Consider the following 17,237-nt stretch of genomic DNA (forward strand, 5'->3'; position numbering starts at 1 on the left):
CTTCCCTTGCCAAAAGTGCTCTTTTAACGCATTGAATGCTATGTTTGCCTGTTGTACACTCGCCTAATGAAGCCCCAGAGACATTAGAGTGTTACCCCATTCTCTTGCAGACACTGGACTTCAGGGCACGCTCGCGCAGGCCCAGCATACATGGACCTTGCAAATGCCTCGGACTGGTGATACAGTACACCATGTGAAATAAAAGAGCAGCTGCACAGCTCGCCTACTGCACCTGTCCAGAGTGGAATCCCTTTCAGAAATAATAAGCATTGTCAAAGCCCGTTTAGGTCGAGTTCAACAGCGCGTAAGCGCGGCTTTTCCGATGTTTTGGTATTTGGGCTTTTAACAATGCCCACCAAACGCCCAAAACTATCACTCGTTAGTGGACCTGTCTTTCAAAAATCCTTTGTTGGTAAATGATTTACGTTTGTCCCTCCTTGGGGAGGTTTTTTCCACCACCATGCTCCTCGACCCATTTACATGGATAATTTGACTTTTGCCGATAAATTTGACTGCGAGTGAACTTTTTTTTTCCTTTTGCGTCTCTCCTTTGCGCTCACGTTAACTGCTTTACTTTTTTCCCCCTCCAGTTTGGGTGGCAATAAAAGTCCAGTTAGGAATTAACAACGCTAATAGCTCTAACTCGAGCGAATGCGAGACCCATTGCATTGAAAATGCTTGTTCTTTTGGGGGTGCGAGGGTAGGGCAGAGGCAGTATTTAAAAAAGTACAACGAGAGGGGTGTGAGAAAGTAAGGAGCGATGCAGTAAGGATGAACATGGGCTGGGAGAATAATGAACAGAGGGAGGTGCGGGAACAGTCAAGGACGGATGGGGGGGGGGAGGGGGAGAAGGGGAGGGAGTATCAACAGTAAACAGGCGGAAGAGGGTGGATGGAGTGGGGAAAGCAGCACAAGAGCAGGAGGAAGACAGGATATGAACCGCAACAGCATCCAAAAGTAAAAATAAAGTGTCTGCGACCAGCAGAAGGACACTGGTCACAGGAAGCTGTACTTGCTCCATGTCCCACTGCAGAGGCCATGCTGAAACCTTGGGATGAAGAAGGAAGGAGTAGAAGGCGCAGACTTATCAAAAGAATGGAAACAAACGTGACATGGGAGCCAACAAATGGTAAGTAATAGGAGGACTCAAAGCCAGTTTTAGGATTTCTCTTTTTTGTTTACAAGAGCTTTCGTGTAAGCACTGTGCAGGCAGGGGATTTTTTTTTCTTTTTTTTTTTTTTTTTAAACAAATGAAAAAACATGGGCCACTGCATGTGATGTGATGCAAGGGTTTTGTATATACCATTTTTTTTGCACAGATGCGAAAAGCGTAGAAGAAAAACAAACAATGAAGAGTATGCAAAGAAAAGTCTGCATAATAAACAGAATGTAAGTGTTTTTGAGTATGTCCAATCCATAGTGCAAAGCGCATATGTTGGTTAGGTGAAAAGAAACAACAAATGCAACAGAGCATGGATTAAGCCCCGCCAAAACATTTTTATGCTCATAAATTATAGATGGCCAATAATCACCACACACACATACACGATGGCAAAACACAAAAAAAAAAGACAATGAAAGTTACATATTGTGATTTGGTCTGATAAAATGCCCTCTGTGGTAGCAAACTATCACACTTGATGGGGACCACTGTTGCAATCCTGCAGTGCAAGAGCCATAATGCCTATACATATAATGATACCTCAATTGTTAACTAAGTTGGGCTAGAAGGAAAATCATCTTTGCATAAAGGCAACCCCAGGCAAAAGACCACAGAGAGACACACAGGGCCAAATGCAAAGATACAACTGACGAGGATTGGAGGAGAAGCAGGGTTCTTAGAGTAGAGGTGGATTTCTACTTCACTATGATGCAGTATTCTTGAAAAGAGAAGTCTCTCTTCAGTTCTTTCCTAAATTGGAGCATGGCTGGTACTTTCCTGAAGGGCACAACAATGTTATAGACCGGTCAACCAAAAAAAAAAAAAAAAAAAAAAAAAAAAAAAAAAAACACCGCAGGGCCTTGTGCTGAGAAGTACCCAAGAGCCACTTCTGCACCACCACCCTCAGCAAACCTCCTTTAAAAAAATAAAAATAAAGAAATAAAATAGCTTGCTGAGGACGATACAGATGTCCTGGATTGTTTTCACACCCTTTAATTGGCATCTGCTATCCAGAAACACAGAATGTGAGCTGGATATCCACTCTTTGTAGTGGTTTCCAGCTCCTATTCCCTGCCACTGTGCCATCAGCTTTTCACCAGGTGACCATGTGAAGGGAGACAATATTGTGTGACACAGTGGCAACGTGAGAGTTGGCAGGTCTGATGTTATGCAGACCATGGTGTGTAAAATGAAGCGGACCGGTTGTTTTGTCTTTTTTTTTTTTTTTTTTTTTTTTTTAATTGCAATTCTTGTTCTCCAGTTTGAGGAAAATCTGGCTTCAGGGTGACTACAGTTACTAAGAAACTGAGCTTGTCAGCCAGACAGGTAGGAGGCAAGTCATTATGGTTTTCTATAGGATACAGCTTATTTTGAAAATGGTGCAGGCTGGCGAAGGAAGCCTGTGAAGCAGCACCATATGGGTGGAACTGACATGGCCATATTTCTTTAATTTCTTCACTGAGTGTGCTGCAACATGCATGATGTTTTTGAGGTGGGGTGGGGTCAAAGTGGGATCTGGGAAGCTATGAGCAAGGCTTGACACTCAAGCCTCAAGTCACTTTCTAGGGGGAATAGTTTCAGGTTATCATGAGAGAACTGGTATCAGGGTGCCTTGGTATGTGTTCTTAGAAATGTGTTTCCTCGGGGTAAGATTGGTGTCCAGAGGGCACTGGATGCAAGTTGGGGGTTCTGTTTCATTCAGGTTTATGTCCTTTAACCAGTACGGACTAGTCCCTGGTAGTTCTTAAAGAGGAGTAGGAATCGTGTCTTGGCTGGGTTGAGCTTAGGGCAGGTGCTAAACATCCAGGTTTGGATGAGGTGCAGGCAGCGTGAGTAACTGGATGTCTGAATTTTTATGCTATCATCAGTGATTAGACAATGGGCACCATATTGAGGATGAAGATAACTGAGGACAAGGTGACGCCACATGTGACAGGGATCTTCTGGGACCAGGAGGGGTCCATGGACTGGTGTCATATGGATAGGCAGAAGGTATCCCGTGAATTCCATGCATCAGATGTTTTTCTATGGAAAAATAAAGTCGACTTCATGTAGCAATGAACATATATTGATGTGCATGTATCAATTTTGTGTAAATGTATTTATTCAGGAATCGTGTGCTTAAAGGCCACAGTAACAGGATTAACCCGAGAGACCATCTGAATACAATGGGTGTTTTAGCCATTTGAATATAACTGGGCATAAGCAGATTTAATGGCACACAATCTTACGGGCTGTAAGGAACTGGCACTTAATGTTTCTCAAGTAAGAGACTAATCATTTCATTTGAGTGGATTTTGTGCCCTAAGAGAAAGGGTATATCTGCAGTTTGGAACATTAACCAGCAATTTAAACTGACAAATAGCGAGATATCACAACTAGGCCATGGATGTAGCTATTTAACATGTGCTGCCAAAGGGGGGTGGACAAGGCTTAACTAAAATGGCCAATTAAGCAGGGGGCTCTTCTTCCATAACCATGTAATCAATCCTTTGAAGCATCTTCAATGGAAGCCTTCCAGAGGTCCGACCGCAAAGGGGCAGGTGGAAGCCAAGGAAGGCCCTCGCATTCAGCTGCAGTATCTGCAGGAGGAAAGCCCCATAGCTCTTGCATGCAGGCCACATCCATACTCAGGGACCTGGATGATTTGAGAAATGCTGGGAACAAACACTGACATGGCTGTCCATGGCACCTGTGACAGCAGCGGTACCGCTCTGATGTAAACTGCTTGCTGACGGCCTGGATGAGAAGGGTGGCCAAGGTGAGATGCCACTCTGAGCAAAGGCTTACTGCTGTGGGGCCCTTTAACCCCTTCACTGCCAGGCCTTTTCCCCTCCTGTGCAGAGCCTTTTTTTTTGGCTATTTGGGGCAGTTTGCGCTTTGGCCCTCATAACTTTTTGTTCACATAAGCTACCCACGCCAAATTTGTGTCCTTTTTTTCCAACATCCTAGGGATTTCAGGAGGTACCCAGACTTTGTGGGTTCCCCTGAAGGAGACCAAGAAATTAGCCAAACTACAGTGAAAATTTCCTTTTTTTTTTTTTTTTTTAAAATGGGACAAACGGGCTGCAGAAGAAGGCTTGTGTTTTTTCCTCCCTGAAAATGGCATCAACAAAGGGTTTGTTTGCGGTGGTAAGATCACCATCTTCCCAGCTTTCAGGAACAGGCAGACTTGAATTAGAAAACCCATTTTTTCAACACAATTTTGACATTATACTGCGACATACCCCATTTTTACTATTTTTTGTGCTTTCAGCCTCCTTCCAGTTTGTGACCGAAATGGGTGAGAAACCAATGCTAGATCCCAGAAAGCTAAACATTTCTGAAAAGTAGACACAATTCTGAATTCAGCAAGGGGTCATTTGTGTAGATCCTACAAGTGTTTCCTACAGAAAATAACAGCTGAAATAAAAGAACATTGAAAGTGAGGTAAATAAAAAAAATAAAAACAGCAATTTTTCTCCACCTTTTACTCAGTAACCTCAGATTTTTTAAAGCAATATACCGTTACATCAGCTGGACTCTTCTGGTTGCGGGGATATATAGGGCTTGTAGGTTCATCAAGAACCCTATGTACCCAGAGCCAATAAATGAGCTGCACCTTGCAATGGGTTTTCATTCTATACCGGGTATACAGCAATTCATTTGCTGCAATATAAAAAGTGAAAAATAGGTATCAAGAAAACCTTTGTATTTCCAAAATGGCCACAAGATAAGGTGTTGAGAAGCAGTGGTTATTTGCACATCTCTGAATTCTGGGGTGCCCATACTAGCATGTGAATTACAGGGCATTTCACAAATAGACGTTTTTTTTTAAACACTGTCTTACGTTTGGAAGGGAAAAATGTAGAGAAAGACAAGGGGCAATAACACTTGTTTTGCTATTGTGTGTTCCTCCAAGTCTCCTGATAAAAATGGTACCTCATTTGCGTGGGTAGGCCTAGCACCCGCGACAGGAAATGCCTCAAAACACAACGTGGACACATCACATTTTCACAAAGAAAACAGAGCTGTTTTTTGCAAAGTGCCTAGCTGTGGATTTTGGACTCTAGCTCAGCCGGCACCTGGGGAAACCTAGCAAACCTATGCAGTTTTGAAAACTAGACACCTAGGGGAATCCAAGATGGGGTGACTTGTGGGGCTCTGACCAGATTCTGTTACCCAGAATCCTTTGCAAACTGAAAAATTTGGCCCAAAAACACTTTTTACTCTCATTTCGGTGACAGAAAGTTCTGGAATAAGAGAGGAGCACCAAATTCGCTCCCACCCAGCGTTCCCCCCCCCCCCCCCCCAAGTATCCCCATAAAAATGGTTCCTCACTTTTGTGGGTAGGCCTACTGCCCGCGAAAGGAAATGCCCCAAAACACTATCTGGACACATCAAAATTATCAAATACAAAACTACCTGTTTCTGCGGGGGTGAAGGGGGGGGGGGGGCACTTGCATTTTTGGTCCTGGGCTCAGCAGCCATCTAGGGAAACCTACCAAACCCAAACTAGACACCCGAGGGAGTCCAGGGAGGTGTGACTTGCATGGATCCCCCAATGTTTTCTTACACAGAATCCCCAGCAAACCTCAAAATTTAGCTAAAAAATAAATTTAAAAAAATTACTAAAATCATATCAAATTTTTCGAACATTTCTGTGTGGGATCACCGCACTGGGACAAATTTCATAACACCCAACGTTCACCTCAGTCTCCCAGTAAAAATGATACCCCATTTGTGTAGGTGGGCTAAGTGCTTGTGAAAGGGAAAAACATGTCCATATTGAGGGGGAACCAAATGGGGTCCAAAAGGGCAGTTTGAAAAAAAAACATTTTTAGGCTGACAAGTGCAGCAGAATTTTTATCGGTATAGATGAGACAATGCTGGGTGGTAGGAATTTTGTGGATTCCTGCAGATTCCGGAAGGTTCCATCACAAAAACGAGGGAAAAATGTGTGCTTTCCAGCCAAGTTGGAGGTTTGCAGGGCATTGTGGGTATGAAAACGGTGCATGTGAAACACACCACCCTGGAATCACCCAGATTTTTAGTTTTCAGATGTGTCTAGGTCTTGTGTATTTTGAGAAATGTAAAACCAAAACCCAAAATAATCAAATGTCTTCTTGCTTGGTGTAGGCTAAGATGTTTTAGAGTGCGGGGGAGAGCTGAAAGACAGTTACCCCCTTCAGTTGGGGCATAACCAGGCCCATACTGGTTGGTAGCCACCATCCCAATATGTATGTATTTTTTTTTATTCCCTGGCATCTAGTAGACCTTCCCCCGGGGAGCGACCCTTGCCTGAGGGGTCGCTCCCCACCTCTAAAAAATGATCCCGGGCGCCTAGAGGTTTCTGCCCCCCGGGGTCAGATGGGCCTAATAACAATAGGCCGATCTGCCCCCAGAGGTGGGAGAAATGGCCTAAAATAAATTTCCCCCCTTGGGAGCAACTCTTGCCCAAGGGGCCGCTCCCCAACTATAAAAAAAAACAACAACAAAAAATGATCCCTCGTGCCTAGCGGTTTCTGCCTACCATGGGGCCAGATCGGCCTAATAACAAGAGGTCGACCTGCCTGGAAGGGGGGGGGGGCACTGAAATGGCCCTAAATAAATTTGCCACACCGGGGAGCGACCCATGCCCAAGGGGGTCGCTCCCATTCCGTGAATTCAGCATAATGTTTTTTTTTTTTTTTAACTCCCTGGTGTCTAGTGGTTTCTGCCCCCCTTGGGGGCAGACTGGCCTCATATAATTAGGCTGATCTGCCCCAAGGGGGGCAGAAATTGCCTAAATATAATTTGCCCCCTAGGGAGCGACCCTTGCCTAAGGGGTCGCTCCCCAACTGTAAATAAACAAACAAAAACAAAAAAGCTCCCTGGCACCTATTGGTTTCTGCGCCCCTCCTCCCCGGGGGGGCAGATCAGCCTAACAACAATAGACCAATCTACCCCTTCCCTTAGACAATCTTTCCTTCCCTTTAAAGCCTCTCAGGGCCCCCATCACATGATCGGAAGAGAAATGCTTAGCATTTCCAGCGCGATGGGGGAAGTGGCCTCTGATGAGGGGGGAAGGAATCAGGGATGGAAGCGGAAGGGCCTCCCCGTCCATTTCTGCCTTGTTGGGTTGGAGGGAAGCTAGCGCTCCCTCTGACCTCAGTGCCCAGGACATAATGGTTATGTCCTCGGCACATGAGCACTGTGCAGTGGGACGTAACCATTACGTCCACAGCACAGAAGGGGTTAAGGTGGTCTGAATGTCCCTATATTCACTGGAGGAAAAGGCTGGACTGGAGCATAGTCTGCAGCCTATTAATATGAGGAATGCCCCATACTGAGAATGCAGCCTGCGTGGCAGACAGGTTAAAAGTAGTCTGAACTCGCTGGACATTGTGAAACAATGCCATTAGTGAACTATATACAGTGCCACTGGCTCATGGATCTGCCACATGAAACATCACCTGCTGCTAAATCTGCAGATTTTAACATAAAAAATGTTTCTGGCTCCATGGATCAAAAGTTACAAAAATGGGGTGACATGATCCTGCACAATGGAAGGACGTTCTCAAAAGTTGGATGGTTATCTTTTGAGTTACATGTTGCTGTATTTGGTTATTAAACTAGTACTACGGGGGAGAAATCCTTGCCCAGACAGTGTTACAATGAGTAAACATGTCAAAATAATGAAGTAATATACTGTCACAAAATGTGCTGTATGGCTTTTCTTGACGCACAGTTTAGTCAACCCACTGCATTATTTTGCCCTCCCCTGCCGCCTAATCCCACTGCCCCGACTATAAGAAATTAAAATGTCCCCGTTCCATAGCCCCTAGAGCAGAAGTCTTCAAACGGGGGGTGGGCCCCCCTAGGGGGGCCTCAAGTGATCCCAGGGGGGGTGCCAAACTCTGGCCAAAATAAATAGTATACAGATAGCATGCCTTTGTTTTAAGCAGAAGCATGTTATTGTAGTTTAAAAAAGGTAACAGTACCTAACTGCAATGTTTAAGTAGGTTGAGACATATTTAAACGTTGCCATCTTTTAAAAATAATTGTGAAAAATTCTGAGGGGGGGGTCCAAAGATTTTTATTTTTCAACTGGGGGCGGCGCGGCATTAAAAAGTTTGAAGACCACTGCCATAGAGCCATATTTCAAACCCAAACAAAGAAATAAAAACTTAGCCTCCTGACATCTTCTAAATGTGGCAGTACATCACAGAGGTCCCCTGCACGGAAACCTTGGGGTGCAGTATAACAGAGGCAAGCCAATTGTTATGTACACTTTTTGGGTGACCTGGATTCCTATTATACATGAACAGCATTATAGTTCAATCAAACACAAGAGAAGGGTTTGTATAGTGCACATCCTGATGCCATGCACTGTGAGGTCCTCTTACATTTGATAATGAAGAAAATGGGGAGAAAGTGAAATAGGACAAATACCTTGAATCACACAATTTGGTAAAGTGGGAAGCTGGGATTAATGACAGGTTATCTGGTTTCACATTGTGCAATTCAGCCATGTGTATGCTTTGCTGTCCTCTACACCCACCATAGTGGCATAACTGCCCAGAAACAACCCCACCTCTTTGCCTGCTGCCATCAATGTGCCCCCTGGGAAAATGTGTTCGAGTACCCATGATGCAGACCTTCAGAGGATGAAACTCAGAATCTGTAACCTGGGGTTGGTAGTTGCAAAGCAGGACTTGGCCAAGCACTGGGGAGCCCCTGATACGCCTTGATTGTCCGAATGGAAAGCTAGCATGGACCTCTACATGGCAGCGGATAGAGTAACTTATAAAAGTAGAGGTTGCCCCCATACATTTAGTTGAGTGTGGGGTAGATGGATTGACGATTATGGTCTGGATATGCAATATAACGTTGAAGAGGCGTCTCAGTTATAGGACTAATGATGCAGTGTTTCATTCCTTGTGTAATGTGATTCAATGTAGCGCTTCCATTCCTTCTCTCCGTATGATGTTCTAAACGAAGATGATTGGATTGATGTAATGATGGATTCCCACACAATGTTTTTTTTCATTATGTTTGGCACATGTTGGTGCTCTAGTTGTAGTATCTCAGAAAATGCTAATAAAAATATTTTAAAATAGCATTTGCAATGCAATAGGTCTTGCATTTGTGAGAGTTAGAGCTACTGGCACTGTAAACGTCAATGTTTTTACTTATCTGTTTTGGTTTAGAGAGTAGTGGATGTATGTGGACTGGAGTGGCATTATGCGCGTTGTATTGGAATTGTTTGGTGTGGAGAATATTTGTGTAGTGGAATTATGTGGCATAGTGCCTTTTACGCACTTATGACTATTGTGGTTGCAACATTATGCGTGATAAAATCCTGGGGGAGTGTAGGTACTGAGGTATCCTCAAGTGTTTCAGGTGAGTGGTGCAGTCCAGAATGCAGGGCACGTAGGGATTGGTTACGGGGGGGGGGTGTATAGGTATGTTTAGGATCAGTAGCGTAAGGGAAGGTTTCCTCCCTCTGCCTTCTCTGTACACCTCAGAGGTCTGTGTTCTGCCCCCACCCATCTCTTTTACAAGGGTTTCGTACACAGAGAAGCAGATCCTGAATAATGACTCATTAGGGTTTGAGATTATTGAGATTGAGGACCCCCTTAAGTAATACTATGAAGATAGTTTTATATAACGCAGTCTTTTCAGCAGTCAAATGATCATATAGTCCATAGACTGTGTTATAAAATATTTATTCGGTGATATTCAATTTTAGAAGAAACTTGAGAATTGCAGACCGAACACAGCCGACACATGTTTCGCCCTCTAAGGTGCAATCACCCAGGGCTTTCTAAAGGCTGTAATTAATCAAGAATGAGCAGATCAGTTGTTGAGGTGAACCTTCCAAGTATAGGTGGGTTAGGGACATGTGATAAGACATGCAGGGCTCTCACCAATCAGTGCAATTATTCCTAAAACTACGTAAGAATGGTGAGAGTTAGATATAGCGGGAACGATCTGTGAGTGCATACTGTGACCCAGATTTAAAGCAACTTGTTAAAAGAGCAGATTAAAAGAAAAGCAAAGATATGTTGGCTCCCTATGGCCCATATCCAGTTAATCAGTGAAGTATCAGGACAAAACTATACAGAGAAGATACAAACTTGTGGGTTTAGAAAGTAATAAGTGGATTATTGTAGAATTGATAGTGGTGCTGGCACATCAAACCAAGATATAATATGAGGTTTAATAGTATCAACGTGTCAAGAGAACCCACAAAGTTGGTTAATCCAGCACTCTTAATATTTAACAAAACCAAGGGAAAATCATACCATTGCAATATTCATTTTGAACAGAACACCATGTGGTATATGGTCTATATGTTTAAAGAAAAATATCTCATATCAAAAACTAGTGTACATTAGATAATCACAGATCTTAATGTCGGAGTTTAATATAATCATCTAAGGAAGGTTAGATAATAAGGCAAAATAAGATGAAAACTATTAAGGAAGAATATTAAACAAGGAACTAATTTCAATAAAGCTTATGGCTAATGTGTAGAAAAAAATTAAGTTAAACAAATTAACACTGAGCCTTGACTTAATATTATCTCCTGTGAACAGTACTGAGAAGGGTGTATAGTCAAGGGGACAATTGTAAGGAAAACGTAATAGCATTTTTATATGGTAGTTATAGCACCATATTTGAGTTTAGTGAAACTCACCCTAATACCATTCTTATGGTCAGGGAAGAAACTGCACTCTTAGTACGGCGCCATCTTGAAAAAGTCTTGTGAAAAATGAGCGTGCGTTACGAGTTATAAATGAAGTGTGTGTTGCCAAGTCCTTCGTTTATTTTTAGTGCCCTAATTTGAGCAAAAACTGACTAGTTATTGGGCGCCATATTTAAAAAGAAGAGAAAATATGAACATTAATAAATATCTTCAAAAGGTTCATCTATTTGCTTGGACCATACAAATTTAACACCCTTTTTTTAGCAGTGATCTTAATGGTTGTACTAAAGTAGCATATCCTGGAACAAAACGTGCATAATAATTACACAGCCCCAGAAAAGATTTAAGTGAGTCTTTGTCTGTAGGCGGAGGTGCCAACTTGATAGCAGCTAAATCGCAAGCCTTTGGTTTGACGCCCTCATTAGAAATGGTGTGACCTAAATACTCAACCTCCTATAGCATAAATTTGCACTTACTTTATTTTACTGTCATGTCACACTCCATCAGGATACAAAAAACTTTTTTCTAACTTAGCAACATGTTCCTCCATTGTTTCTGAGAATACCAGAATATCATCCTGAAAAGCGTGAATTTGTGACTCATGGCCAAACAAAGAATAAGTCTCTGGAAAACACTAGCAGCAGAAGCCAGACCAAATGGCGTCACAAAAGTAGTTAAAGCCTGAGACTCCTCACTTAAAGGAATCTGTTGATATGCAGAATGCAAATCTATAGTGGAAAAGTATTTTGCATTGCCGATATTGGCCACCATCGCCTGAATATGTGGTAACGGGTGACAGTCAACAAGTATGTTTTGATTCAATGACCTGAGATCAACACACAATCTTAAATCTCCAGAATGTTTATAGGTCAAAACAATTGGAGAAACCCATTCTGAAGAATCAGTAGGGACAATAATCTTCTCCTTAACTAACTTGTCTAAAAGCTTTCCTAAGTCTCCTCTGGCACTTAAATACACTGTGTATAATTGATATAGCAATTTTTTTTTTTTTTTTTTTTTTTTTTTTTAAACTTGATTACGTGCTCAAACCCCTTTACATTGTCAATGGTGTCCCTGAAAACAGCTGAAAATGTCTCCATTAATGAATCAATAATATGACTGTCTGATGAAATATGCTAATGTGTCCAGGACGCAATTGAATGCCAAGTCTCACTTAATCTTTCCAACCAACAATGTCCCGCCCTTTAACAGCTATATAACATTTTCGTTACAACATTCCTCCCTAAACATTCCACAGTTGAAGAGGAAAAAAAAAAAATATATATCCACATCTTGTTCCCCAAAAGCGTTTTGGATTTATGTCAGGTGAAATGAGGCATACCACTAGGCCAAAATTTACGGAATGTCACATCACCTAAAATCGTTACCGGAGCCCCAGAATCTGCCATGACAGTGATAGTATTACCATTGATAGTTGCTTGGCAAAATGGCCCCTTGTTCTTCTTGTCAGGAACCAAATCAAAGTGATTTGATTCATCACTCTCAATGGCTAATAAAACATTTGAAAACATGTCAAAGCAGTCCCGGACATCATCATCCTCATCATTAATATTCACATTACTAATCCTCATTTTGTTACTATTACCTGAGGAACTCTTACATACTATCTGGAAATGACCAATTTTCTGACAGCGTAAACATTCTTTACCCAGTGCAGGACATAAGGGATAGTTTCCTACATGACTCTTTGAACCACATCTGTAGCACACAATAGAACCCCTCTTCCCTTTAAATTTTTTGTTAAATCGCACAAATAGAGGTATCGTCAACCACTAGATTGACTGGTGAAAGACCTTCCTGCTTGCTGCTTTGTGCACCATGTGCATTATGACTGGATAGTACTTGTGTTAAAATAGATCTCTCTATGGGCCTGGCAATGTCTATTGTCTCCAATAAGGCAGGATTCCTGCAGGTCAATAGGCATACTTGCACTTTCTTCGAGTAGCAATTGAAATCAAATTGGTCTCTGATGTATATGTCCACATTATTTTCAAATTCACAACTGGACGGCAATACCCTTAAAGTCGCAATATATTCTTCCACCGTTTCATCACTGGCTTGCTTGGATTTGAAAAAATTGTGCCTTTCCAATGAAATGCTGAGTTCTTCTGTTTGTCTATGCGAGTTTTTCCTCCAGATAAAAACACTCCAAACAACTCCATCACCGGCTGGCCTCAGATGTTGCAGGAAAGGTGGTGGCTGCATTGCTCCTTGCATTTTAGCCATGGGTAAAATATAAACACCAAAATAATGTATAATGTTCAGGCAAAACTTTCCAGAGTCGGACAAACCATAAAAGCAGATCCTCTCAAACTGTAGAAATGTTCAAAACTCTGATAGTAGAGCTAAACGCGGGTAACAAGATACAAAATTCCTTCAAAGTGCCTTAGAAATGTCAAACAAATATATTTTATTCAAGCGTGAACACTGTGCGTCGCTAGTGCATTGCCATGGAGCTTCCAGCAAGATGTGGAACCTCCGTCAAGCGTAGTCTAGTGCATGAACAACATGTTGCTAGGTAACGAAGCATCAGCACAAAAGACACTAGCATAGGATAAAACGTTGAAATCCACACAAGGAAAATAAAGAAATCCTCACTGGTGTTTCAGGAAAAAAATAGCTTAACCGCTATTTCAGATCTACTCCCAACGATGGTTTCAGTGTACTAAAATAGAAAGTGTTCCTTCGTCAGTGGGTTCAAATTCAAACGTACCCGACTCCTGGTACCAAAAATGTGATAATTCGGAGACACAAAGTAACCAGACAAAAATTAAAGACAAGATAGTGTCTTATTTCTTCTGGAAAATTAACCCACGACCATGAAGCATCCAGCATACAGCTAACCAGCAGCTCTTTACACCGCTCGCAATCAACTGCCTACTCGATGTTCCATAGAACACACGACACATTTGAACATGGTGACATAAGCTCACTAAGCAATTAAAGAAACAGTTAGAGTAAAAGAAATACATACTATATCCAGGACCTCCCTAAAAGGACCCACATCACACCCCACCTCAGGGGTCTCCACTGGCTGCCTGTACACAAGAGATGCAAAGTAAAGGTTCTCACCATCACATATAAAAGCCCACCACAACATCAGAGCCAATCTAATCAATCACAGACTCTCCTCACACCAGCCCACCAGGGAACTCCGTTGAACATCTCTCTTCCTCACATGTCCCCAGAATTCGATGCAGCAGAGGGTGCTCCTTTCTCGCTGCCAAAACCTGGAACGACCTCCCCTCCCAGCTGCGCACCTCACACACACACTCTCGACTTCAGGAAAAGCCTCAAGACATGGCTCCGAGGACAAGCTACTGACTCACAGCGACAACCCTCAGCTCCTGGATACACCCCAGTAAGCCGCACTTTACAAATCTAATGGCCGATTGAAAGTACTAGTAGAAGACGAAGATGTACACCTCCCAGAAAGGCTAAATAGGCAAACACTATGTACAGTCAATACCACAGAGAACAGTTGAGGTTTTTAGATTGCACCTGAACAAATAGTGCTTGTAGAACAAGTATAGGATGCAATCAAACTGTCTAGTGTACAGGGGTGATGTCAACTTAACCCAACACCGTGGCCTTTTCACACAGAAATAAAGGGGCGAGACCTTAAAAGTGTGAGTAGCATCTATACCCTTTACATAATACACGCCGTGCAAATTGACCACGTGCTCAATGTGTGGGAGAGGTTCAACACGAATATGTGCTGTAAATTCTTGTAGAGTTCAACTATTTTTCATGTTCATAGTGTACTTAAACATAGCAGATAAGGACTGAACAGATAAATAGACCATATTAGGCATTATCTTCAGGGTAACTTGGGCATAGGGAGGCCTAAGAAGTTTGTGACCGGAATGGGAGGCCACTGGTCTGTATGCGGACTGTTGACTATGCACAAGGTGAGAAGAGAGAATAAGAGAAAAAGGTGAGTGGAGATAGAATGTTGGGAGGCCACAAGGTGAGAGAAAGTAGGACTAAATTAACTCAACTAGGAAATACAGGATAGGAGAATAGAGTTTTGGGAAACACCAGGGCAAGTTGAACCACAACATGTTACTGGCTGCAGCTAAGAAGGATAATGTGTGGGGGCTGACGGGCACGAGGCGGTGGAAGAAGGGATCTGGAGTGTTTAGGCAGGTACCAAGTAGTTTCTAGGTGTGCTATACAAAGTGGGCTAAGTAGCTCAATTAATTAAGAGCACAGCTAGACTACATGCAGTCTTGGTGAATTTATGGTATTCATCCGAGTCAAACGGATAAGCACTCTTTCAGCTTACTGTTGCCTTGGGTGTGAGAAAGGCACCTCAGACATTCAACCCAACGGGGTGGTGACTGGAAAGGTGCAAACTTTGTAAAATCCTAATGGAGCAATCCAAGGGCTTAAGACTGAATAGATTACTAACAGCACTATTATCGAAGACTGGATCTCGGCCATCAAACAAGCGGGCTTATCACTGTCACTCTGCAAAGGCAAAATCTCTTTCCCATCTTTGGAAATAAACCTCTACTTTTCAGGTTCATTACTTCAGAAAACTGTTCGGGCATAGATCCTCGTGCATCCCTCAAGCCGGACATGCTACTTTCACCGGACAGAAAAATAATTAACATGCCATGCCAACACTGGAACCCTCCCTAAATGCACGCATCAGGTTTCCCCCTTCACTTTAACTAACACCAGATTAAAAAAACAAAAACTTCTACAAGGCGCACAACACTCACCGCAGACATACCTTCTCCCATCAGCAACAAGACTAGCAACACGGCTCTTCCAAACAGCCCGCGTCCTCACAATGTACGAGCACAATCAAAAATTATTCCTGGAGACTGAAACGGGGTCCTTTTGATGGTAAATGGAGGTTGGTTAATCCGTGGAAGTCGAGTCACACAAAAAAAAAAAAAAAAAAAACACTTAGCCTAAGCAAGCCCGAAATAAAATGCCTACATACTGCGGAAGCGCGTGCAACAAATACTAGTAGTGTCAACGACCCCGTGTTCGACCTGGGGCCCGTGGCTAAAAGCAGGAGGTGGAGGCGTCGATCTCGTGTTCTGACCCGACTCGGCACCGAAGAGCTCTCAGACATTGATAAATACATCAGGAGGGAAATGCTTAGCGCATTTTCGCATACCACCACGGCTGCACACCAGGGTAGGCCTGCCGCAGCGTCGGTGAAAGAGCAAGAACGCTGTTTTTAATTGCCTGTGTTCATGGGACCCACCGAAAACGGCAAATATCTACCCCAAGGGTACATGTGGACTGCATCGCCGTCAGTGGATTAGGTGGGTTCCGACTCTTACCTGTTCCGTTTAGAGAGCGGCATCCGAGGATGAAGCGGCTAGAAGACCGCTGTCGGTGAGGACACTTCCGCTGACGTGAACCACCCGAACAGTACTCTGCATCAAGAGCACGTCGCTTCCTGGGCCCCTCCTGCGTTTTTTCCCCCTGAATAATGCGTGTCTGGTGAGGAGCTTTCCGCCCACAATAGCCACCCGGGAAGGATTTACGTCACTTGCTCGCCGTGCCTTCGCAACTTGCCCGTGCTTTGTCGGTCCTCGGTTCGGCATGTGTTCAGAATGTCCTAACGCAGTCTCTAGAGCACGTGCGAAAGCTCACACTGTCACCAAATCTAAGAGAACCCTCATTGTTAATAGTTTTAGTCCTCTCATACAAGGTTCTAACTTCGTTGCTAGGACTTTTTCCCTCCTGTGCCGAGCCTGTTTTTTTGGCTATTTGGGGCAGTTCGCGCTTAGGCCCTCATAACTTTTTTCCACATAAGCTATCCACACCAAATTTGCGTCCCTTTTTTTCCAACATCGTAGGATTTCTAGGGGTACCCAGAGTTTGTGGGTTCCCCTGAAGGAGACCAAGAAATTAGCCAAAATACAGCAAAAATACAGTTTAAAAAAACAAAATGGGAATAAAGACCTGCAGAAGAAGGCTTGTGTTTTTCCCCTGAAAATGGCATTAGCAAAGGGTTTGCGGTGCTAAAATCACCATCTTCCCAGCTTTCAGGCACAGGCAGACTTGAATCAGAAAACCACATTTTTTAACACTATTTTGGCATTTTACTGGGGCATACCTAATGTTTTTACTATTTGTTGTGCTTTCAGCCTCCTTCCAGTTAGTGACAGAAATGGGTGTGAAACCAATGCTGGATCCCAGAAAGCTAAACATTTCTGAAAAGTAGACAAAATTATGAATTCAGCAGGGGGTAATTTGTATAGATCCTTCAAGGGTTTCCTACAGAAAATAACAGCTGGAATAAAAAAATATTGAAATTGAGGTGAACAAAATGGCAATTTTTCTCCACTTTTTACTCTAACTTTTTACTGCAATGTTACATTTTAAAAAGCAATATACTGTTACGTCTGA

The 17,237-nt window shown here is 43.0% G+C and overlaps 1 protein-coding gene across 2 annotated transcripts in view; it reads right to left on the reverse strand.

Moving 5' to 3' along the window:
- Positions 1-16,314, reverse strand: part of SCAF11 (SR-related CTD associated factor 11) — an 828,633-nt gene extending 812,319 nt beyond the window's left edge. For both annotated transcript variants that reach the window (XM_069229083.1, XM_069229082.1), the window contains exon 1: positions 16,163-16,314. The gene's annotated coding sequence lies outside the window, so the exon portion shown is untranslated. The remainder of the gene's footprint in view (positions 1-16,162) is intronic.
- Positions 16,315-17,237: the final 923 nt, after the last annotated feature.

The sequence above is a fragment of the Pleurodeles waltl genome, chromosome 4_1, assembly GCF_031143425.1.
Source record: "Pleurodeles waltl isolate 20211129_DDA chromosome 4_1, aPleWal1.hap1.20221129, whole genome shotgun sequence".
NCBI lineage: Eukaryota > Metazoa > Chordata > Amphibia > Caudata > Salamandridae > Pleurodeles > Pleurodeles waltl.